The 26658-nt window shown below is 36.8% G+C and overlaps 1 protein-coding gene across 2 annotated transcripts in view; it reads right to left on the bottom strand.

Annotated features, from left to right (window-relative positions):
- The window catches only part of NAALAD2 (N-acetylated alpha-linked acidic dipeptidase 2), a 111480-nt gene that overhangs the window by 7295 nt on the left and 77527 nt on the right, over positions 1 to 26658 (bottom strand). For both annotated transcript variants that reach the window (XR_016219430.1, XR_016219429.1), the window contains exon 19: positions 3555 to 3692. The gene's annotated coding sequence lies outside the window, so the exon portion shown is untranslated. The remainder of the gene's footprint in view (positions 1 to 3554; positions 3693 to 26658) is intronic.

Here is a 26658-nt window from a genome sequence, read left to right as displayed (position 1 = left end):
CTGTGGTGTCTGTTGTTACGTTTCCTTTTTCATCTCTAATATTATTGATTTGGGTCTTTTCTCTTCTTTTTTAGTTAGTTGGGCCAATGGGGTGTCAATTTTGTTTATTTTTTCTAAACATCAGCTCCTCGTTTGGCTGATTTTTTGTAATGTTTTTTTTTGATTCAATCCTGTTGATTTCTTCTCTGATTTAATTATTTCTCTTCTCCTGCTAGATTTGGGTCTAGTTCGCGGCAGATTTTCTAGGTCCTTGAGATGAATTGAAAGCTCACCTCTTTGATGCCTTTCTAATATCTTGATATAGGCACCTATTGATATAAACTTCCCTCTTAACACTGCTTTTGCTGTATCTCATAAGTTTTGGTATGTTGTGCTGTTATCCTCATTTACTTCAAGAAAATTTTTGATTTCTCTTCTAATTTCTTCTATGACCCAGGGTTCATTCAGGAGCATGTTGTTCAATCTCCATGTGTTTGCATATGCTCTAGGGATTCCTGAGTTGCTAATTTCCAACTTCATTCTTTTGAATTTGCTGAGATTTGCTTTATGGCCTAGTATGTGGTCAATCCTAGAGAAGGTTCCATGTACTGCTGAGAATAATGTAAATGCTTTATGTGTAGGATGAAAAGTTCTGTAGATATCTGTTAGATCCATTTGGGCTATAGTGTCATTTAAATCTACTGTCTCCTTGTTGATCTTCTGTCCAGTTGATCTATTTCTGAGAATGGAGTATTGAAGTCCCCCAGTACTACTGAATTGGGGTCTAAGTCTCCCTTTAAGTCCCTAAACAAATCTTTTAAATAAACTGGTGCCCTGTAATTAGGTGCAGATACTTGATAATTGTCATATCTTTCTGTTGAATTGATACCTTAATCATTATATAGTGTCCCTCTTTGTCTCTCTTAACAGTTTTTGTGGTAAAGTTTATGTTGTCCAATATTAAGATGGCTACACTTGCTCTTTTTTCATTTCTGTTGGCATGGTATATCTTTTTCCAGCCTTTCACTTTCAGTCTGTATGCATCTTTGTTGGAAAGATGTGTTTCTTGTAAGCGCAAATAGATGGGTTTTGTTCCTTAACCCAATCAGCCAATTGGTGTCTTTTAACTGGACAGTTCAGGCCATTAACGTTCAATGTGAGCTAGGCTAATGTTGGGCGCCACTTTACATACTTAAAATGGTGCCTGCTCTTTGTCTTGCTCGGCTTTGTATGGTGAGTGGAGAGAGAGACTACTGTCAGTACCGGTTCCCCTTATTTCTTTGTTTTTTTCTCTCCTCCAGTCAGCCTGGTGAACTTTCCCCTGTGGGGCTTCAGGCCTCGTTCCCTCTAGGCTCTTTCTGCCTTTCCCCACCAATGTCTCTGGTTACTGAGGTTTTTGTCTCACCTCACCTTCCAGCGCTGGCATGCAGACTCTGCGGCTCAGCTTCCACGCCGTGGGCAACATTGCTCTCACCATAGGTCCTCCTTGTCTCATCCTCTAGATCCATAAGAGTTTCCTCTGCAATATTTTCCTGAGCCTTTTCCTGATGCTACAGTAACTCCACTTTTATTAAACTATCTTTTCCCAGACTATTGGTGCGCGCCCTCACTATTCCGCCATCTTGAACTTCTAATTATTTTTTAACTCTATATTCTGAACTGTTTGATAAACTGTATTTCTCTGGCATGCTTTAGGCTAAAGTATTTTGGTTAATGGAAACTTCTTCTTTTTTTTTCAATCTCCTCATTTAATATTTAATAAGTAAAATTGCATCTGGTATTGAGAAACCTCTATATCATGAGTTACAATTCTCCTTTTTAAATTTTATTTAATTTGTACAAGTTTCATGTATTTCATATATACAGATTAAGAAAGAGAGAAACACTCCCCCCACCCTGCCCATGCCCCAAAGCTTCTTTCTCCTCCCTGTCCCATTCCCACTCTTAATTTTTACAAAGGTCTATTTTCAGTTTACTTAATGATCGTAAAGTTAACCTTACACTAGTAAAACAGTTCAACAAATAGTTTGACGAAAAAAAAAAATGTTCCTTGAAGAGACAAGGGCTGTAAACAATCATCGAATCTCAAAATGTCCATTCCACCCCAATACATTGCATTTTAGGCACTCTACTAGATATCTTGAATCAGGGATAATACGATATCTGTATTTTGGGGATTGGCTTATTTTACTAAGTATAATAGTTTCCAGTTGCAATCACCTTATTGCCAAAGATATGATTTCATTTTTATTTTACAGCTGAGTAGTATTCCATAGTGTATAACCAAAATTTCTTTATCCAGTTAATAGTTGATGGACATCTGCATTAATTCCATATCTTAACTATTGTTAATTGTGCTGCAGTGAACATGGGGGTACATATAACTCTTTCATATTCTGATTTCTTTTCCATTGGATAAACTCCCAGGTGTGGGATGATGTCTGATCATATGATAGGTCTATATTCAGATTTCTGAGGTATCTCCATACTGTCTTCCACAGTGGCTGTACTTGTTTACATGCCCACAAAATAGTAGATTAAGGTAACTTTTACCCACATCCTCACTAGCATTTCTTATTTGTTGATTTCTGTATGTGAAATGAAAAAATCTGAGTATGAATGGATTGCATCAATGTCAACTTTATTATGATATTTATACTATATTTTTACAAGATGTTACTCTTGGGAAAACCCAGGTAAAGGATTATCAGAATTATTGTTACTATTACAGCTATTATTTTTTGTAGTGACATGTGAATCTTTAATCACCCCAAATTAAAAATTTATTTTTTAATCTGCTAAACAGGAGCTTTCAAATACTGCACATCTTTCTTTGCTGTGACCAATTGTCTCTGATAAATTTTAATATGTAATTTATTCAGCATGAATATATTATGTATCCACAGTATTATACAATGAAACTGTACTAGGTACTTAAAAATAAAAGCTAAGGGGCCAGCGCTGTGGCTCACATGGCTAATCCTCTGTCTGCAGCGCTGGCAACCATATGGACACCGGGTTCTAGTCCCGGTTGCTCCTCTTCCAATCTAGCTCTCTGCTGTGGCCCAGGAGGGCAGTGGAGGATGGCCCAAGTGCTGGGGCCCCTGCACCCTCATGGGAGACCAGGAAGAAGCACCTGGCCCCCGGCTTTGGATTGGTGCAGCGCCAGCCATGGCAGCCATTTGGGGAGTGAACCAATGGAAGGAAGATCTTTCTCTCTGTCTCTCTCTCTCTCACTGTAACTCTACCTAATAAAAAATAAATAAACAAATGCTAAACATTGGCTACATTTACTGATAAAACCTATCAATTTCCACCTGAAATTATCTTCAAATTAATTATATGAATAGCTGCAAAATATACTAGTACTCTGTTGTGTTACTTATATAAATCCAAAATACAATAAGCATATTGAAAATACTTTGATCAGTCATGGACATTTTGGTGCAGTGGTTATGTTATTGCTTGGGACATCCTCATCACACACTGGAGTGCCTGGGGTCAAATCCCACTTCCACTTCTGATACAGCTTCCTGCTAATGTTCTATGGAGGAAGAAGATGATGGTCCAAGTACCTGGGTCCCTGTTACTCTTATGGAAGATCAGGATGGAGTTCCTGGCTCCTGGCTTCAGCCTGGCCCAGTGCTGGCTGTTGTGGATGAGTCATCTGGTGCATAAAAGATCTGTCTTTCCCTCTCTTTTTGTCACTGTGCCTAAAAATAAATAAAATAAATAAATAAAATGCTTTCATATTTCAAAATTCAAAACGTGAGCTCTGAATTCAGAATCTGGATTTTAATTACATATTGGGAAGCTACTAGTTACTGTTAACTCAGAAAAGATAATTGACTCCTTAATATCTCATTTCATTCTAAAATAATCAGGATAATAATGTACCCACCTTCAATTTTGTGAGGATAAATATAAAGAACCTGAAAGAGTGAAAACACTAAACTGTTTTATTTTTAGGATTATTTATTTACATTTATTTATCTGATATAGATAGAGACAAAGAAAATGTGGGTGTCCCAAGTAGTGGATTAACATGTTGTGCCCTAATGCTGGTCCCATTAAAGTGTTCTTGATGTTATATATAATAATGAATGAAGAGAATGGAATGATCTCATATTCTCAGCAAATATTAACATTTAGGAAATCACATTTAGATGGTTCAAATGAATCACAAACATGGACACAGACATTTTATTTGGCTTTTAAAGTGCCGTGTACTTTATTTTTTAAAGAAATATAGAATAACATAATGTTATGGAAATATACGTTGATTGAACTACTCTTAATTTTTGAAATGGTAGTTTACATTGTTATCTTTCAGACATATTATTTTAAATAAGGAAAATAAACTGAAATGTTCCATAACAGATATTCAGAAGTTCGACCAATGAAATATCATTACATGAGATATGAGAAATTACAATTCTTGGGGCCAGTGCTGCGGCACAGTAAATTAATCCTCCCCCTGCAGCACCAGCATCCCATATGGGTGCTGGTTCTAGTCCCGGCTGCTTCTCTTCCAATCCAGCTCTCTGCTATGGCCTGCGAAAGCAGTAGAAAATGGCCCATGTACTTGGGCCCCTGCACTCATGTGGAAGACCAGGAAGAAATTCCTGGCTCCTGGCTTCAGACTGGCTCAGCTTTGTTGTGGCCATATGGGGAGTAAACCAGCAAAAGATCTTTCTTTCTGTCTCTCCCTCTCACTGTATGTAACTCTACCTCTCAAATAAACAAAGTCTTTTAAAAAATGCAAAAAAATTACAATGCTAACAGTATTCACAAAATCTGGGATTTTTACTTCTTTACCACATGTGAAATGCAAACATCTGGATTTCTTTAATATTACTAAATATTCCTTGAATTGTTCCTATGAAAGTCAGATATCCTTTAAAGTGCTTAGCAGATGTTTTCTGCCTTTTCTTTTTTGCCTTTTCATTATATTAGCCCCCTTTTTCCCCACTTTTCATTTTACAGAATTATTTTCACAGGGAAGTAGTATGTGTGATAAAAACATCTAATAGAACCTGACAACACTTCATAACACGTTTTATTTTCAAAATTCTTTGAAAGTCCTCATTGCTTCTATTATTTGATAGGTTAGTAAAATGTGACTGTATTTTATTAGAAGAATAATAGTACCTGGACTAGTTACATTATTTTTTTAATTTCTACTTTCTGATGGCAAATACTATGTAAAAGTTGCCATTTTACTTAAGTTATATAAAGTAGATATGGTAAAGGCCTATTAGCTGCAAGTCAACTCGATCACTATATAAAATGACTCCAAGGGGCATATTTTAATGCTCTTTCCAGGCTGGTTTTGAATAACTAATGTTTTCAGTCTTCTCATGGGAGGATATTTTATAGCATGGTTTCAGTATTGGACCATTTTTCCTAAAACTATATTTATTTAAAATTTATTTTCTTATATCACATCTATTCAACCCTTTAAATGTTTTACATTTGTTTTTATGAATTTCTCATCCGGTTATCTCATGACTAATGGATATTTTATTACTAATATTTCCAATAAAATAATTTATATTAATTCAGCTATTTAAAGAAATAGAGATAAATCTAAGCATATATTATGTAGAACCATAGATAACTGCCTAAATATATGTCTTTAAGTATTGTACTTAAATGATATTATTCAGCTGGCTATTTTGCAGGGTTTGAAAAACCAAAGGTATATATTATAAATATACTAAGAAATAAAAGATGGGATTGACAAACATAGGTAGGGCAAACTAATTGAAAGAATAAAAAATTGAGTTATCTGTACAATGTAACAGTTTTGTACATTAGCTCAATCTGACTGAGGTCAGTTGTTCTATATTTTTATAAGATCAGCTAAGAGATAAATATAAATGCTCATGATTAAAGTTTTGATTAATATTAGTAAAAATAAGCAAGAAAAATATATTTGTAAATACATAAAAGTTCATATGTAATATTATGATTTATAAAATTTTATACAAGTATATTAGATTTGATAGAAATAGGATTACTAAATAAAATTCCCAATATGGCTATAAAAATGTTATTATAACATGTATTATATGTAACATATTTTGTTTTATAAAAACCAAAAATGATCAATGAGTCAAATCTTAAAGTTTTATAAGAAAAAAATAGATTGATGAAAATAGCAGAATTTAAAAGGAAAGGAGTAGGTATTTAGCCTAGAGATCAAAATACCTGTACTACACATCTGACTGCCTTAGTTCAAGTTCAGGTTCCAGGTCCTGATTTCAGCTTCCTGCTAATGCGGAGCCTGGGAGTCAGTGGTGATGGTTCAGAAAACTGTGTTTCTGCCACATACAAAAGAGAGATGGATTGTATTCTAGGCTCCTGATTCCAGCATATGTCCATCCCTATCAGAGGCATTTAGCGAGTGTATACAAGCTCTCTATTACTGTGTATATCTCAAATCAAAAAAAAATGAAAATGGAGAAATTTCAACAGATAACTGCGTAGAAAAAAAATTGATCAACATACCTGGCATGCTTTCATGTATTCCTCTAAATATTTTATTTCCCCCCAAATATTTTCACAAAAATAATCAGTTTTATGGGGCCAGCATTGTGGCATAGTAGGTTAAGCCACCACCTGGAACATCAGCATCTAATTTGGATACCAGTTCCAGTCCTGGCTGCTCCACTTCCAATTCAACTCCTTGCTAATGCAAATGAGAAAGCAGCAAAAAAAAAAAAAAAAAAAAAAAAAAAACTAAGTGTTTAGGTCCCTGCATCCATGAGCAAGTCACAAAAGAAGAAGCTCCTCACTTTGGCCTGGTCCAGCCCCAGCCATTGAGGCCCTTTGGGGAGTGAAACCAGTGGATGGAAGATCTCAATCTTTGTGTCTGTCTCTCTCCTTCTCTCTATAATTCTTCCTTTCAGATAAATAAAAATGTCTTTTAAAAAATCATTTTCACAACAATTCTTATGAAAATACTTTATGTAATGAAAAACAAGGAAAAAGGCTGGCGCCACGGCTCACTTGGCTAATCCTTCGCCTGTGGTGCCGGCACCCGGGGTTCTAGTCCCAGTTGGGGTGCGGGATTCTGTCCTGTTTGCTCCTCTTCCAGTCCAGCTCTGCTGTGGCCCAGGAAGGCAGTGGAGGATGGCCCAAGTGCTTGGGCCCCTGCACCCACATGGGAGACCAGGAGGAAGCACCTGGCTCTTGGCTTCGATTCAGCGCACCAGCCATAGTGGCCATTTGGGGAGGTGAACCAACAGAAAAAGGAAGACCTCTCTCTCTCTCTCTCTCTCTCTAACTCTGCCTGTCCAAAAAAAAAAAAAAAAAGAGAGAGAGAGAGAGAGAGAGAGAAAAGAAAAACAGGGAAAATGACTTTTGGGTCAAATTCTGAAATATCCATTAGCTGTTAAAAAACAGATCAGTGGATTGGCACAGTGGCATAATGGGCTAAGCCTGCACTTGCAATGCTGGCATCTCATATGGTTAGAAAGCATGTAGACCAGAGAAGCAAAGTCAGAGTATGCACCCAAGATAATCCAGTTGTATTCAGTATTAGATCTTGTTACTCCAAATCTCGCCTCTTTTCATTGTTTATATTATTATTATTTTATATACAACTACTTATATTATGTTTTCTAACTTCATTACTTTTTGAAAAAAAAGTAATATATATAAGCAATTTAATAAGATTTTAGCATTACCATTGGAAACTTAAACCAAAACAAAAACTATATAAACATTTCCTTAACATCAGATAAAATCTAACATATGAGGGTACTTCAAAATATTTTTCAAAAAGTAGAATTAAAAGATAAGATTATTTTGGCTCAAAAATATTTGGAATCTATGCATATGAGTAAGTCTTCAAAAAGTAATGGAAAATGCAAATTATGAAAAAACTGAAGAGATTGATTTCAAATTTTTTGCACCAAAATAAACTTATCTTTTAATTCCTTTATTTTTTAAAACATTCTTTACATTTTGTTCTTAACAAAAAGAATAAAGATGTGAGCAAGATGAAAAAGTAGAAGAGCCTAGTTTCTTCCCACAACAACACAGTAGAACAGAAACAGAGAAAGATTGAGAATGTGTATGAATGAATGAATTAACCTAACAGAACAGGCAAGAAGAGTTTGATTTTTCCTGAATTATACTAGCCCTAAGCATCCATACCCAGACAGCTCAACACCAAGAGAGATATCTTGACCCCATAAATTCCCTCTAGTAAGCGAACAGGAGGGCAAAGTAAGTGACCAGATTCCCAAGCCTTTCACAGCAGTGCCTAAAAGATAACTTTGGTTTCATCCCACCCAGATGGCTGAGAAAACAAGCATAGTCATGATATCTGGAGACTGCTAGGATCAAAAAAAATTGGGATCTTTAAGTGTCATTCATACAACAGGTGTCACTCAGCAGCCTGAAATTCCTGTTGAGAATTTCAATAACCATTGCAGCCACTGTGATTCCACCACAGTGTTCACCATTGGAACTCCCACAAGAATTCACTATCAAAAAGCCAAAGGCCTGCTATAACACAGCAGTTGTCACTGATAAAAATCCAACAACCGACACACCTGCCATGAATATCTTTCACCACCAACTGCCCTACAGTTTTTCATGTTTGTTGAACTCAGCTGCCTGAGATGCTATCCCTCACTTCCGCAACTTCTCTACCAGAGTTGTCCAACCAGCACTATGGCCTCCTGCCCTAGGACCCAACCAATCACCACACAAAGTCCTAACACCAACCCCAACTTTACTGGCAGTCCCACATAAAGTATGATGCACATACCCACTGCCAACACCAATTACCAGTCCTCATCACCATATATGCACCTGGACATGACCACTGCTGCCAGATCTCAACTACTCACACATACAAAACCATTCCCAACTCTCAAAGTAGCATGGTGCACATGAAGCCAGTCCTGACTGTGGTTGCCCCCTCTTAGCCTGTACACTCACAGCAAACCACTGTACATTAATACACGTGTCTACTGCTCCAATCCCTGCAGCCTCATGTAATCACCACTAGCTCTGCTGCCACATCTAGGTTTATAATTAACTCCAACTCCTCTTACTGTCCACAGCCTTTTAGGTGTGCATGGCTACAGCCAGCCCCTACCATTTTACACAGACTTGCCACTAGCCTGCCCTGCCACATACTTGCCATCACTGCCTCTGGCTTTCACCAACAAACATGTACATAATCAGCCATCACCATGTGTGTACTTATAGCATAACACTGCATACTTCTGCACACAGGCCCTTGTGCCACTATACATGCTACCATAGTGTGCTATAGTATACACCCTTCTCAACAGCTTCACAGCTCCTTACCTCCCACCGTCCTTCAAGTGAAGTTCTTTATGAAAGCCAGTTCATAAAATCTGAAAGGATTAACTGCTCCTTCAGATGTGCAGACACCTGTACAAGGCTACAAAGATCATGAATAATAAGGGAAACATGACAATATCAAAAAAACACAATGAACTTCCAGCTACCAAACTTAATGAAATGGAGATTCATGAATTGCTTTAAAATATAAGTAATCATTTTAAGGAGGTTCAGGATGCTAAAAGAGATGCAGATAAATAATCTAATTAAATTTGGAAAATGATACAAAAATCAAATTACAATTCAACAGAGATAGCAAACAGAAACAAAAACTAAACAAAAATTCCAGAGCTGAAAAATACAATGACTGAATTTTAAAAACTCATTAGATATTCAACAGCAGACTTGATCAAGCACAGGAAAAAATAGCAAACTCAAAGACAGTTCACTTGAAATTTTTCAGTCAGAGGACAAAAAATGAAGAATGCCACGGAGTTTATAGGGTATTATCAAATTAACCAAAGTGTAATAGAAGTTCAAGAAGAAGAGAGAAAGTAACAGGCCAAAACCTGTTTAAAGAAATAACACTGTGGGCCTTTGGTACAGTGGTTGACACATTGACTAGGGTACATACATCCCATATGGAAGAGTCTGGGTTCAATTTCAGTTCTGCTCCTGATTCCAGCTTCTTAATAATGTGAACCCTGGGAGGCAGCATGTGATGGCTTAAGTAGTTGGATCCTTGCCACCCATGAGGGAAACTGAATTCCCAGATTCTGGGCATTTAGGAAGTGATCCAACAATTTCTTCCTCTCTCCCCCCACCCATCTTATTCTACCCCTCCCTGTCTTCCTGTCTCTCTTCTCTCCCCATCTCTCTTTCTTTCTCTACCTCAAAATTAAAAAAAAAAAAAACTCAAAATTCAAAAATTCAAAATAAAAAATGATTATAACTGAAAACTTTCCAAATTTCTGGAGAGAAATAAACATCAGGACTTAAGATACTCTAGTGCCCTCAAATTGGTTGACTATAAAAAGGTCTACACTGAGAGATTATAATTCAACTGTCAGAAGTCAAATATAAAGAAAGAATTTTGAAAGTAGCAAGAAAAAAATGACATTACATAAAAGGGAAACTTTATAAGCAGATTTCTCAACAAAAAATTATGCAAGCTAAGAAAGGGTGAGATGACATTGAAAGTACTTAAAGAAAAAAATCTCCAACCAGTAATGCTAAATCCTGTAAAGTTAACCTTTAAAAGTGAAGAGAAGAAGGCCGGCGCTGTGGCTCAATAGGCTAATCCTCCGCCTTGCGGCACCGGCACACTGGGTTCTAGTCCCGGTCTGGACTAGCTTTCTGCTATGGCCCGGGAGTGCAGTGGAGGAGGGCCCAAGGCTGCACCCGCATGGGAGACCAGGAGAAGCACCTGGCTCCTGGCTTCGGATCAGCGCGATGCGCCTGCCGCAGCTGCCATTGGAGGGTGAACCAATGGCAAAGGAACACCTTTCTCTCTGTCTCTCTCTCACTGTCCACTCTGCCTGTCCAAAAAAAAAAAAAAAAAAAAAAAGTGAAGAGGAGAAAATTGCCTTCCCAGACAAACAAAAACTGACAAAATTTGTCACCACTACACTTTCCTTACAAAAAAGTTTAAGGAAATTCTTCCAGAGGAATCAAAAACATATTTAACAACAATGTGAAACCAGATAGAAGTATATACCTCCATAAAAGATAAACATACAGGCAAACACAGAATAATACAATACTATAATGGTGTCACACAAACTCTCCATAATCCTAATATAAAAGTCTTAACTGTAACCACAAAAAATTGGTAACATATTTATAATACATTAAAATAAACTCTGACTTCAAAACAGTGTGGAATATTGAGTAAAAATGTCATTTTGTATGCGATTGAACTTAAGCTGTTACTAACTTAAAATATAGTGTTATAGTTACAAGCAGATGTGTACAAGTCTTATGGTAACCACAAAGGAAAAATGATAATAGACATACAAAAGAAAAAGTGAAAGGAACCAGACCAAATCACTCTAAAGTAATCATCAAAAAACAAAAGAAAATAATGAGAGGATAATAGGAACTGCAAGATAAACAGAAAACAACTAGAAAAGAAATGAAAATAGCAAGTCCTTACCTAACAATAATCACTTTAAATGTAAATGAATTAAATTCTCTATCCAAAGAAACAGAGTGGCCATATGGATTCTTAAGCAAAACAAAACAAAATCCAGCAGTATGCTATCTATAAGAGACTCACTTTAGATGTAAGTACATACATGGACTGAAAGAAAATGGATGAAAGTAGAGACCATGTAAATGGTAACAAAAGGATTTCAGAGTGGCAAAATAGACAAAATGGGCCTCAAGTCAGAAAATGTCACTAGTAACAAATAAGGTAATTATACAATGGTAAAAAAAAAAAAAACAATTCAATAGAAAGGCCCAACAATTATAAATATATATGCATACAATATTAGAGAACCTAAAATGCAAAACAAAGAGAGGCAGATTGGAAGGGAAAAGTGGACAACAATACAATAATAAAAGAAGACTGTATGTACCACTTTCAATAATGTACAAAACATCCCAGCAGAGTAGGAGATGACAAGGTTGCGGGTGGCAGGGAGGTTATGCAGCAAAAAGCCGCAACAATTCAAAAGTTGTACTTTGTACATTTATATTTATTAAATAAAAATAAATAAATAATAAAAAAATCTCAGTAGAATTGTGATGAGGTTTCAAGGAACTTAAAACTACAGATAAAATGGACCTAAGAAACATATGTATTACTTTGCCAGGAACAAGAACAGAATATAAATTCTTCTTGAGCACACACAGAACATTTTCCTGGATAGGTCAAGAAAATGTCTTAACAAACATAAGAAAACTGAAATCAAACCATGTATCTTCTTAGAACGCAATGAAATAAACCTAATTAATAACAAAACAACTAGAAAATTCACAAATACATGGACATTAAAAAAAATCACTCTTTAACAACCACTAGATAAAAGATAAATTAAAGGGAATTTTAAAAATAAATCTAGACAAGCAAAAATGAAAATGCAATTTACATAAATTTATAGGATGCAGTAAAAACAGAAATAAGGGGAATGTTTTTTCCATTAAATGCTCACATTAGAGTGGTGGTTACATTGCCCAAATTCCATATCAAAGTCTCGGTTTGTGTCCTGGCTCTGCTTATGATCCAGCTTCCTGCTAATGTACACCCTGGGAAGTAGCAAGTGATGGCTCAAGTGGTTGGGTCCTTGCCACCCACTAAGAAGATCTGGTTGAATTCTGTGCTGCTAGCTTCAGCCTGGCCTAGTCAGCTTTTGCAAGCAGTTAGAGAATGAACCTAAAGATTAAGGATCAATCTCTCTCTCTCCCTCTCTATTCCCCCAATTGAAATAAACAAATAAATAAAAGTAGAAAAAAATCAAAAGATAATTTTATAATTCAAAGAACGAAAACAAATAAGCTAAATCCAGAGGTAGTCAAGGAAAGTAGATTAGAGCAAAAATAAATGAAATTAAAAAATACAAAAATAGAAAAACTATGAAACTCAGAACTTTTTAACACATACTTGGAAATATATACATATGTATTTTTAAAGATTTATTTATTTATTTGAAAGGCAGAGTCTCAGAGAGAAAGAGACAGAGGCAGAGGCAGAGGCAGAGAGAGAGAGAGAGAGAGAGAGAGAGATCTTCCATCCACTGGTTCACTCCCCAAATGGCCACAACGGCCAGAGCTGGGCCAATCTGAAGCCAGGAGCCAGGAGCTTCTTCTGGGTCTCCCACATGGGTACAGGGGTGCAAGAACTTGGGCCATCTTCTTCTGCTTTCACTGGCCATAGCAGAGAGCTGGATTGGAAGTGCAGCATCCCATATAGGATGCCAACACTGCAGGTGGTGGCTTTACCACTATGCTACAGCACTGGCCCTGAGAACTATTTTAAAAGATAAACAAAATAGATAAATTTCTAGGTAGATTAAGAAAAAAGTCTTCAACTATAAAATCATAAATGAGTGTGGAATAGGAAGGGAGCTTAATGCTCTAGTCTAGATGAAGAGAGTTTTTAAAAAAGTGGAGCAAGTGCGATCTCAGGGAAGAGTTAGGAAGAAAACAGCAGAGGAAATTCCGTGCAAATTAGAGGGACACTGTGGACCTACATGGAGGGTGTGGACATGCACAACTCAGGATCCCAGCAGCTGAGAACCTCAGCACCAGCTCTAGAAAGTAAGATGAGACCAGACTGCAGCAACCCAACCCACTGGCAATAAAGCTGCAGGAAGAGTCCAGTGGGAATGCAGTTGTGGGGGGACAGTGTACCTGCTAAACTAGAGGAGAGTAAAAATGAGGGGCACAGTTCTCTGTCCCCGACCACCCTGCACCAGCATCCAGTAATAAGCCAAGACAGAGCAGGCACCATTTTGGACTTATGTAACAGTTGTGCTAAATCATGTCCACGCACCCAGCAACTAGCTGAGCAGAGATGACTAAGTCTGGCTGAGAGAACCAAGGGACTGGGTGACTGTGGCAGTTGGAAGCTCATGTGCTGGGACTCTGAAAACACTGCGGCTGCATGGGAAGACTCAGGATGTGGCTGGGACTTTGGGCAATCACTTTGGGAAGCTCCACATGCTCTGAGTCCCCTGATTCCCTGGTCAGGGTTATTGCTGAGGAATCCATGCTTACAAGTACTGCACACATCCTTTGTGCGGTTCTTGTAGCAGCGCGGACAAATATTGTACCCACTGGGACTAGAGCCCATGCACTCTTTTGTGGAGAGGAGGTGAGAGTGAAATTACATAAACAAAGCAGAACAAATTTCCCTGCTGATTTAAAAAAAGGAGATTTACCACACCCAACCTGGGTGTGACCTTGGACAATCCCTATACCTTAAACACTGATCAGAGCTCCCTGGCCACACCCATCACATGCCTCTAGGGATTCACTGAAAAAATGGACACTCCACTAAGCCACAAAGGCATAGTCCAAAGACAAAAGCCATCATGGGGTGGGGGGAGGACAGGACTCTCCACAAATGCTGAATAAATAAGGAAGACAACAAAAGACAAAAGATAACACTTCAATACTAGAATATGAAGATGAAGAGACTGAAACAATGCCAGAAATGAATTCAAAAAAGTGATCATAGGATTACTTAGAAATAATCAGAAACAAATCCATGATCTAATAAAATCCATACATCATATGAAAGAAAATTTCTCTCATGAAATTGAGACCTTAAAGAGAATGAAATCCTGGAAATGAAGAAACCTTAAAATGAAATCCTGGAAATGAAGAAAAATTAAAAACAACAAACTTAAAAAATATGGTGAAGGGGGCCTGCGCTATTGTGCAGCAGCTTAATGCCATGGCCTGCAGCATCCCATATGGGTGCTGGTTCGAGTACCAGCTGCTCCACTTCCAATCCAGCACTCTGCTGTGGCCTGGGAGAGCAGCAGAGGATGGCCCAGGTCCTTGGGGCCCTGCACCCATGTGGGAGACTCAGAGCTCAGCTCTGGTTGTTGTGGTATTTGGGGAGTGAACCAGCAGATGGAAGACCTCCCATTCTCTTTCTCTCTCTCTCTCTTTGGCTCTACCTCTCTCCGCAACTCTTTCAAATAAATAAAATCTCTCAAAAAAAATATATGGTGGAAAGCCTTAACAATAGAATTGGTGAAGCAGAACAAAGAATATCTGAGTTAGAAGACAAACCACTGGAAATTTTATAATCAGACCAAGAAGAAATCAGAAAACTAAAAAACACAATTGGATATCTATGGGATACTATCAAATGACCCAACATACAGGTCTTAGGAGATCCTGAAGGCATGGAAAGAAAATGGATAAGAAAGCCTTTTTAGTGAAATAATAACAGAAACTCCCCTAATTTGGAGGAAAAGGGACATGCAAGTGCAGGAAGTACATAGAACTCCTAATAGACATGACCAGAAAAGATCTGTACTGCAACACATTGCAAAACTCTCCACAGTAAACCATGAAGAAAAAATTCTAAAATGTACACAAAAGAAATGCCAGATTACTTTCCAAGGAACTCTAAGTAGACTCATATAGGCTTCTCATCAGAAACCCTAAAGGCTAGTAAAGATAAGATACAATCCAAGTCTTAAGAGAAAAAAGCTGTCAACGTAGAATACTGTATCCTATAAAGCTCTCATTTATGAATGAAGGTAAAATAAAAACTTTCCATAACAAACAGAAATTGAGAGAATTTATCATCAATAAAACAAATGAAATCTGGCTATTTACAATAAAATGGATGAGACTGGAAATCATTGTTCTCAGTGAAATAATCCAGTCCCAAAGGGACAAATACCATATGTTCTCCCTGACCTGTGATAACTAATAGAGCACCTAGAAGGCAATCTGTAGAAGTGAAATCGACACTGAGAAGCAATGACTTTGAATAGCCCTTGTCTCGAATATTTAGGAATAGGTTTTTTCCCTGCTATTTGTTGATCTCTTCACTTAACACAGAGTTAATTATATGAGTATAAAGTTAACTGAAAATAGATCTTAGTAAAAAATAATAATGGGAGTGGGAGGTGGAAGAGGGGTGGGAGAGTGGGTGGGAGGGCAGGTATGGTGGAAAGAATCACTATGTTCATGAACTTTCAATTATGAAATGTATGAAGTTTGTATTCTTTAAGTAAAAGGTTTCATGGGAAAAAATCATAAATGAAAGAAATGAAATAGTTCAGAAATAAAAGGGATCATAATTAACTATTAAAATAATTATATGCCAAAAATTTGATAAGCTAGAAGAAACTGATAAACTCCTAGAGACACACAACCTAACAAGGCTGTGTTAAGAAGTAATAGAAAGCCTAAACTGACAAATTAAATCTGAGAAGACTGAACCAATAAGCAAAAACCTTCCAATAAGAAAAAGCTAAGGACTAAAAGGTTTCCAACAAATTTTCTATCAAAGAAAAACTAGTAATAATCTTTTTCAAGCTCTCCCAGAAAAACAGAATGAAAAAGAACATTCCTAAACTCACTTTATGAGGCCACCATCACTATATTTCAAAGCCATTAAAGGGCAACACAAGAAAAGAACAATATCTCTGATGAACAACAATGTGAAAATCCTCAATAATTTATTAGCAAATGAGTTAAAGAAGATCACATATCACAATTGAATAGAACTTACCTTAGCCACTAGAATACAATAACCTAGCATATGCAAATAAATCAGTGAGATAGACTACCTTAACAGAATGTAAGGAAAAACAACACAAATCATCTCAATGTAGAAAAAACATTTCACAGCATCCAACATTCATTCCATAATAAAAGAAACCTTTCAACAAAAGAGATAAAGAAGGAAGTTATCTCAACACAATGAAGGTCAATATATAAAACCCACATCTAACATCATAATCATTGAAGAAAACCTAAAAGCTTTCCCTCTAAGATCTAGAATAAGGCAAGAATGCCAATGGTCACCACTGATGTTCAGCATAGTCCTGGAAGTCTAGCAAGAATGTTCATGAAGAAAATTAAATAAAAAGCACCTAAATTAAAAGGGGATGGTAAAATAACCTATGTTTGTAAATGACATCATCATATACATAGAAAACCCTAAATATTTCACAAAAATATTTGGAATAAATATAAATATACTAAATCATCAGGAGACAAAACCAACATCCCAACCTGTGGTGTTTCTATGCACTAATAACAAACTATACAAAAGTAAAACTATGAGGGGGCAGTGCTGTGGCACAGCAGGTTAACGCCTTGGCCTGAAGCGCCAGCATCCCATATAGGCACCAGTTCAAGACCTGGCTGCTCCACTTCCAATCCAGCTCTCTGCTATGGCCTGGGAAAGCAGTAGAAGATGGCCCAAGTCCTTGGGCCCCTGCACCTGCATGGGAGACCTGGAAGAAGCTCCTGGCTCCTGGCTTTGGATCAGCGCAGCTCTGGCCATTGCAGCCAACTGGGGAGTGAACAAAAATAAATAAATAAATAAAACTAAGAAACGATTCCACTTAGAGTAGCCACAGTAACTATTTAGGAATTAACTGGTAAGATGAAAGACATGTACACTGAATGCTGTAAAACACTGACAAAAGAAGTTTTTTTTTTGTTTGTTTGTTTTTTTGTTTTTTAAGATTTTACTTATCTATTTGAAAGGCTGAGTAACAGAGAGAGAGAAGGAAAGAGAAAGAGAGAGAGAGCCAGCAAGCGAGCAATTTTCTATCTGCTGGTTCACTCCCCTAATAGCCATAACAGATGGAGCTGGGCCAGGATGAAGCCAGGAACCTACAGGATTCCAAAGACTTCAGCCATCTTCCACTGCTTTTCCAGGCACATTAGAAAGGAGCTGATTCAAAAGTGGAGGAGCTTGGACACAAACAGCACCCACATAGGATGCTTAACCCATGATGTCACAATGCCCATCCCTGGAGGAATGTCTTTAAAAAGACACAAGTAAATAGAAACCCATTTCATATTTACAGATTAAAAGAACTAAGATTGTCAAAATATCCATACAACCTAAAGTGATATACAGATTCAATGCAATCCCAACCCAAATTTCAAGGGCAGTTTTTTACAGAAACAGAAAAAAACAATCCGGAAAATTCATATAGAATCAGAAAACATCATCAATAGTCAAACCAATCTTGAGACAGAAGTGCAGAGCTGGAGTGTGGGCAGCCACAGGTAGTCACTCCCTTTGTTTACACTTAAACATATGAATGGAGACTTCCCAGCACAGACAATTGGCCTAGGGAGATTCCGGGAAGAGGCAGGAAGAACCTAAACATCTCACAAGAGATAATATAGATAATCAGTCACACCTGAAACCTGCATTTATCACCTAAGTGTTTTATTGTAACCTTAAAAGCCTTTTTGATATGTAAATCTTTTGTGCTCCTTCTTGTAAACAACTGGTCACATACTACTGGATTTGTTCAATAAATGAGCCTTGATCAGGACTTGTCTTGGCCCCATTCTTTGCGTCCTTGTCCCCGCATTCCCACTCTGTTTCAGGAAACCCAGTTCATTGTGCCGCAGGTTTGATTTCAAGTTATATTAATAAACTAGTAATCAAGACAACACAGTATTAGCATAAAAATAAATACTTTGACCAACAGAAAAGAATACATTTCCCAGAAATAAACGTATATATACATTTATGGTTAAGTGATCTTCAACAAACATGCTAAGAACAAGCAATAGGAGTATGATGGCCTCTTCAACACAAGTACAAGGAAAACAGGATCTCTGCATCCAAGTCCCCTCTGTTCCACTTCCTATCCAGCTCCCTGCTAATGACCTGGGAAAACAGCAGAAGATGGTCCAACTGCTTGGGCCCCTGCACTCATGTGGGAGACCCAGAAAAAAACAACTCCTGGTTCCTCGCTTCAGCCTGGCTCAGGCCTGGCTATTGTGACCATTTCGGGAGTGAACCAGCAGATGGAAGATCTCTCTCTCTCTCCCATCCTCTCTCTCTCTTTTTCTCTCCCTTTGTCTCTGCCTCTCTATAACTTTATCTTTCAAATAAATAAATATCTTTTAAAGAAGATGAAGAAATTCAGTTGCTAGGCAGGCATATGAAAAAGCACTCAACAGATGTAGTCATCAGGGAAATGCAAATCAAAGCCACAATAAGATGTGACCTCATACCTGTTAGGATAGTGGGTATTGAGAAGACAAAAAATTAGTCTCGATGGGCACATAGGAAAAATGAAGTCCTTCTATTCAAAAGACCTTTCTCATATGAAGAATTCACAAATACTACTATCCCTTCATTGCCTCTCGTTGTTCTCACAGCAGCTTTTCACTGCACAATGTCATTAAAGCTATTGAGGCAGAGGTCACTAAATCCATTTGATTGCTTTTAGTTCTCAGTTAATAACTCTGTAGATTTTGACATTAAATTATTCCATTCTTAAAAGTCTTTCAATTTTTGTCATACATGATACTATTCTTATTCCTAGCCAGCTTCCTGACCATTTTTTGCCAATCTCATTTGCCATCCCCTCCATTTCCCCTTTTATAACTTAGTTTTAAGCGAATTTCAGTTAAAGAAATAGGATGCATCTTATGGCCCCATTTATGATCTATTATGTATATAATTATAGACATATTCAGAATTTATATATCTAAGTTGTGTTTATAAGTCATATATATACAAATATATATACATATACATGTATATACATACATATATATATATATGTGGTTTCCCAAAAAGTTCTCTGAAAGTGCAATTATGAAAAAATGGTGTTTAGATTTCAAAATCTTTTGCACCTAAGTAAACTTATCTTTGATTTCCATTTTCCACAAACTTTAGGAAAAAGTTTATTTATTTTCATCTACTTGAAAGGCTGAGCAACAGAGACAGAGAGACAGACAGAGAGACAGAGAGAGAAAGAATATTCCACCTACCACTTCACTTCTGAAATGTCCACTACAGCTAGGGCCGGCTAAAGCCAGGAGCTAGGAACTCCATCCACTGTCCCACACGGGTGGCAGGGACCCAAATACTTGATCCATCATCTACTGTCTCCCAGGACACATTACAGGAAGGTGGGTCAGAAACAGGGCAGCCAGGACTCAAACTGGCACTGCAATATGGGATGCAGGCATTCCAAGAGAAAGCTTAACCCACTGCACCACAATGTCTGTCCCTTCCAGATTTTTTGAAATCTCTTCATATACCAAAATGTTAGTAAGCAGTGGAGATAATATTGGTAAATTTCATTTTTATTATTTTCTATAATTTCTAAATACTTTTGAAATTATCATATATAACTTTTAAAATCAGATTATCAATATTAAATTCACTATTTATGCTTACATGCTCTGTAGTGATACTTACATGTTTTGATCAAATTGTTCTTTCAAGATCAGATTTTGGATCCAGCATTGTGGCATAGCAGGTAAAGCCATCATACATATCAAAAAAATTCAAATTCTGGTTGTTCCACTTCCAATACAGCTCCCTGCTAATGCCCTGGCTAAAATATTTGGATGACTGGCACTCACATGGGAGACACAGAAGAAGCTCCTGGCTCCTAGCTCCTGGCTCCTGGCTTTGGCCTGGCCCTGTGCAGGCTATTGTAGCCATCTGGGTAGATTCTCTCTCTCTCTCTCTCTCTCTCTCTCTCTCTCACACACACACACACACAGCTTTCAAAATAAATAAATCTGTTTTTAAAAGACCAGATCTTTTTACTACATTCCATATCTGAATGTCCCATAATCATTCCTCACCCTCATCCTTCATTTGTGCCTCCACAATCACCAAAGCATACTTTTCCTTGAGTAAGTGCTTTTTATAGCTATGTAGTTACACATTCCTAATTCCCCAAATGGATAATTCCATGAAATATTCATGTTCCTATTCATAGTGCCTATCATACATAGTGCCTTTGTATTAACTGAGTAAATAAGCTAAGAGGATTGTTTTTGTACCTTATGGTTTAGGGAATTATTGAAGTTTTTAAGTTAGAGAGTAACATATTTGGATTTGTAATTAAAGATTATCTGGATGTACAATCATACATTGCTTAGCAATAGGGATATGTTGAGAACTGTGTCATTAGCTGATCTTGTCATTGTGCAAACACCATAAAGTACACTCACATAAACCTAGACAGTGTAGGTCAATCAAGTAGGGTAGGCTCTTGATTCAACCAAGAAATGCAATAAACATGACATGCATAAGATTACTGTTGATATAGCATAACATACTGTTTTACAGCGACCTTTTATTTTTTAAGTAGAATGCCTACAATATAAAATACTGATCAAAAGTATAGTATACTTTTTTATACATAAACTAATAGTAGTTAATTGTTATCAATTATTATATACTATATGTAATGTTATATACTATCTTTTTTTGCAATTGGTACTGCAGATTTGTTTACACCAGCATTACCACAGACACATGAGTAATGTACTGTTTCATGACTTTATGATGACTATGACTTCACTAGGAGATGAGAATTTTTCAGCTCCATTATAACCTGATGAGACCACTGTTGTGTATGTGATCTGTCATGTAGTGAAACATGACATGGGGACATACCTATGAAAAATGAATAGGAAGCGAAGTTTGGAAGGTAAGAATAAGCATAAAATGTGACAAAAACTCTAGGCACCGATGACAGAACCTTTCTAATGAAGTCATACCTCCAGGGAACAATAAATCTAAACAAAATTCCTTGGCATTCCTTATACATTATTTGGTATAATGACTGAAGGTGTTTGATTATTCTATGATAAATCTTTGCTGCCATCTGGTGGAAAAATTTAATATTTCTATTTTATATCAATGTTTAAGTTGAGAGATTTACTGAATCTATCTTTATCTATAGTTGTTACTCATTATCTGCAAAAAAACTTCAATTTAACCCTTAAACACCCAAAACACCTAGAAAATTCTTTCTGCTACTTTCATAAAATTTACTTTTTAATCTGCATGAGCTTTTCATGTATCACTTGGGGTCTAACACTCTTTTCTTATTTGTAATATAAATATAGCTAATTTCTTTATTTTCATTTGTTTCTGTTCAACTTTTTTTCCAAATTTCTACAAGCTAAAGTTCAGTAATAGTTAATGTATTTATTGAATTATTTTCTTATTAAGTAGAAATAAATTCATTTATTCAACATTTAATTACTATCTATCTCATGTCAGCCATTGCTCTAAGCAGTTAGAATAATACAATAGTAGTAGTGGGAAAAGAAACAAAAACCCATGATTCCAGAAGCTTACTCTTCAGTCAGATAAATAAAGTAGATTTCTATGTCCTGATGTTCTTTGAAAACTTATTTCCTGTTATAACAAATTGCAATTTTCCTAGTTTGGAAGGATATTAGATACAGAAGGAACTATCTCTAAACTAGGCTTATTCTTTGAGAAAATATAGTTTAGAATACTCCACAATAGTTGCATGCATACAAAATTTTGTAGAAACTTCAAATCTTAGTAACTGTTTTTATTGACAGGCTTATAAAAACTGTAGAACTAATAAATGAGTAAGCAATGAATTAAATAATTTGGATAGTTTCTTCCAATCTGAGCAAAACAAGTTTTTAGTACCCATGTACAACATATAAAGAGCTAAAGTTTATCAAAAGCTGAAATGGTTTAGAAAAACTGGCATTTTCAAGAATAACAGAATGTCATTTTGGGGAATTGCTAGCCACTATTGCTCAAGGAAGTCATTTCCCATTATCAACAATACCTTCAAACATTCTGGCTGTATAACTGCCTTTTTTTCTTTTTTAGTATACCTTTTAGTCCATAAAATTCTGAGATATAATGAATTTCAATTTGTGACCTTCAATGATTTTTTAAAAATGATATTAATTAAGAATGCACATATTTCAATATATTTTGTTTCAGTTTGGATCCTCCAAAGGCATAACTGAAAGCAAAGGCTTTTAGTCAAATAATCTATTTTGGGAAATTATCTCAAAGGAGTAGGAAACTTGGAAGAAAAAGAAGGGGAAAAACTGAATCCTAAGTATGACATTGAACTAGTTACTGTGGTGTTTACCTATGGCCCCATCCCTTTAAGAAGTCCTGTAAAAACAATCTCAGGTGTATTGTTCACATGAGACACAGAATTAAGAAACACAAGTTCCCATACCTAAGTTGGTCAAACATTGCACCAGTTGTGTTTATACTGCAAGTTTGGTAATGATCCAAAAGCCTAACTAAATTCTATCAGACATTAAAAAAAGAGAGAGATTTAATTATTTTAAAAGCTAGGGAGGGGCTGGCACCACAGCTCAATAGGCTAATCCTCTACCTGCGGTGCCGGCACCCCGGGTTCTAGTACCGGTCGGGGCACCGGATTCTGTCCCCGTTGCCCCTCTTCCAGGCCAGCTCTCTGCTGTGGCCCAACTCCTGGTCCCGCATGGGAGACCAGGAGAAGCACCTGGCCCCTGGCTTCGGATCAGTGCAGTACACCGGCCGCAGCAGCCATTGGAGGGTGAACCAACGCTAAAGGAAGACCTTTCTCTCTGTCTCTCTTTTACTGTCCACTCTGCCTGTCCAAAAAAAAAAAAGCTAGGGAGGGAAGGAAGTGGAGGAATGGGAGGAGGGGGGCAGAGAGAGAGAGAGATCAATCTGGTTGGCTACAACAGCCTATTCTGGGCCAGAATGAAGCCAGGAACTCCATCCTAGTCTCCCATGTGGGTGGCAAAACCTCCAGTACTTAGGTCATCATCTGCTGCTTCTCAGGCATATTAGCAGGGAGCTGGGTAGGAAGCAAAGTTGACAGGATTCAAACCAGTCTTTGATAAGGGATATGGGTAACCCAAGCATAGGCTTAACCGAATGTACCACAGCATGTTTTATATATTGGTACCGGAGAAAGGAACATGATGCAGATGAAATGTTGTCAGGTAAACTCCACAATAATTGGAGGAAAACAGTGGGCCAAGAGAACGTGTGGTGGGACTTAAAATGTTTATGATTCTTAATTATTTTGTGAAGCTATTAAAACTAATAATAACCCTATCTTGGGAAATGAAAAAATAAAGACAAATATAATTTTTATCATAAGAAAACATTTTATAATTTTGATGCAAGAACTTAATAAATTATTTTCACCAGCATTGCCATCCGTAGAGGACATTCAAATATGGGTAACATGAGGAAAGTTATATTCTTTCAAATAGCTGTGTGTGTGTGTGTGCGTGCGCTTCTGTTAGTGTAGATACACATGAAGAGTAAAAGCATAAATGTGCAGGCATTTGGCCTAGTAGTTAAGGTGCTCATTAAAATGCCCGCATGTCAAATCAGAATGCCTGGGTTACATTCCTGGCTCTGGCTTCTATTAATGCAGACCCAGGGAGGCGGCAGTGATGGTTCAAGTAATTGGGTTCCCACAAACCATGTAAGGACTTAAATTGAGTTCCTGGCTCCTGACTTCAACCCGGCCACCCCAGCCATTTTGAACATTTGAGGAGTGAACCCAGCAGATGAGAGTTCTGTTTCTCTGCTTCTCAAATTAAAAAAAAAAAAAAAATGTAATTAAACATAAATGAAAAGTTTTAATTAAAAATTAACTTACTTACATTTTTAAATATATATATTGCTGGAATGTTTTATGGAGTACCATGCAATTTTCAACACATATATACAACATAAACTTAGCAAATCAGGCAATTGGCACTTACATTTCCTCACTTTTTTTCTTATGTTTGTAGCCTACCAACCCCTCTTTCAGTTCTTCACACTACATAAAATACAGAAAATGTAGTATTTGTCGCTCTGTATGTGTCTTATTTCACTTAGCAAAATGACCTCCAATTCTGCCCCTTTTGCAACAAATGCCAAGATTTAATTCTTTATTAGACTGAATTATGCTCTGCTCTGTATACATAAACTTGAATTATTTACTCATCCATCAATGAACACCTAAATTGATTCCATACCTTGACTGTTGTGAATAGTGCTGCAATGAACATGGTAGTGCAGATACCACTTTAATATTATTATTTCATTTTCTTCATATATATATATATATACACCCATATTCAGGATAGCTGTGACATATGAAAGTTCTATTTTTAGCTTTTTTGTGGAAAATCCATACTGTTCCCCAAACTGGATTCAATAATTTGCATTCTCACCAACAGTGTATAAGGACTCTCTTTTCTCCACATCCCAGCCATCACTTGTTATTTCTTGCCTTTATGATAATAGCCATCCTAATTTGAATGGTACTTTACTGGGATTTTTATTTGCATTCCCCAGATCACTAGTGATATTGAGCATTTACCCTTATACTTTTTGATCATCTGTATTTCATCTCATGGGAAATGTATATTCAGATTCTTTGTCTATTTATGAAATGGATTGTTGGGAGGTTTGTTGTTTGAATTCCTGAAATATTCTAGCTATTAGTACTTTAGCATATGAATAATTTGCAAATACCTTCTCCAATTCTGTCAGTTGTCTCTTCACTCTTGATGGTTTCCTTTGTTGTTCAGAAACCTGTTAGTTTGCTGTAATCTCATTTGTCCATTTTTGGTTTTTGGCCTGTGTTTTCTGGAGTGTTATTTTAAAAATTGTCCTGAAATGTTTCCATTACATTTTCTTTCAGCTGTTTCAAAGTTTCAGGTCTTACATTTACATCTCTGATCCATTTTTGAGTTTTGTGTAGAATGAAGAGGTGCATGCAGATAACTAGTTTTCCCTATATCACTTATTTAAGAGGCTGTCTATCGGGACCGGCCACTGATTAAACCAACACTCCTTGCCAGAGTGCAGCCCCCAGCACCAGGTTACACTGCTTTTAATAGTATTCTGTCCACTAGAGCTTACAATTTAAAACCAGACCCTGGTAATCAGTGAACAATAAAGAGGAAAACCAGAATATGGTTGTAAGATAACAGTTAACAACAACAAACCCAATAACAGATCCAAGATAAGGTTGTAAGATAACAGTGAAGCACACATTTCTGTTAACCTAGTTCCTGGGAATTTGGGCCCACATAGTTTCACAAGATACACCCTTAGATGTTAGCAAGCAAAGTTAATATGTACAGAACCAAGAGATCTGCAATTAGCTTTTAGCCACACTCACTCCATTTTGATTCTGATTCTACAGTATCCTGCAACTTTACTGAAATTACTTATTAGTTCTATAGATTCCTAATGGAGTCTTTAGTTTCTCTACAAATGATCACATTGTCTTTAAGGGATGCTTTGACTTCTTCCTTCCCTATTTTTATGTATTTTTATTTACTTCTGTTACCTAAAGTAGCTGGTTAAAACTTCTAGTACTGTGTTGAATAAGAATAGTGAGAACAGATATCCTTATCTAGTTCTAAATCTTAATGGGAATGCTTTTGCTTTTCCCCATTCAATATGATATTGATTTGGGGAATTATTAATATTAGTGTCATATTGATATTCAGTATTATATTGGCTGTGGGTTTATCATACATATCCTTTGGTATATTGAGGTATGCCTCATATACAGCTGGGTTGTTCAGAGAATTTTCATAAATGAATGTTAAATTCTATCAAACAATTTTTCTGCATCTCTTGACACAATCTGTTGATATGATGTATCAATGCAGGAGTGTTCCATTTGGGTGGCAGGAATCTATCACCATTCTTTCCCAGGGTGTTCATGAGCAGAAAGTTGGAATTGGAAGCAGAGCCAGGAGTTGAAAGCAGGCATGTGACTCAGGTGACTCCATGTCTTAACTGCTACATCAAACAATCACCCCAATATTCTTTTCTTTAAAGTCTGTTACTAAAGCAGTGTTGTGGTATTCTTGGGGCTGGCATATTGACCAGCTTTT

This window comes from Oryctolagus cuniculus, chromosome 1 (assembly GCF_051225735.1).
Source record: "Oryctolagus cuniculus isolate XC-2025 breed Fujian yellow rabbit chromosome 1, ASM5122573v1, whole genome shotgun sequence".
Lineage (NCBI taxonomy): Eukaryota > Metazoa > Chordata > Mammalia > Lagomorpha > Leporidae > Oryctolagus > Oryctolagus cuniculus.
The sequence above is the reverse complement of the archived record's forward strand: the minus strand, read 5'-3'. Positions and strand labels throughout refer to the sequence as shown.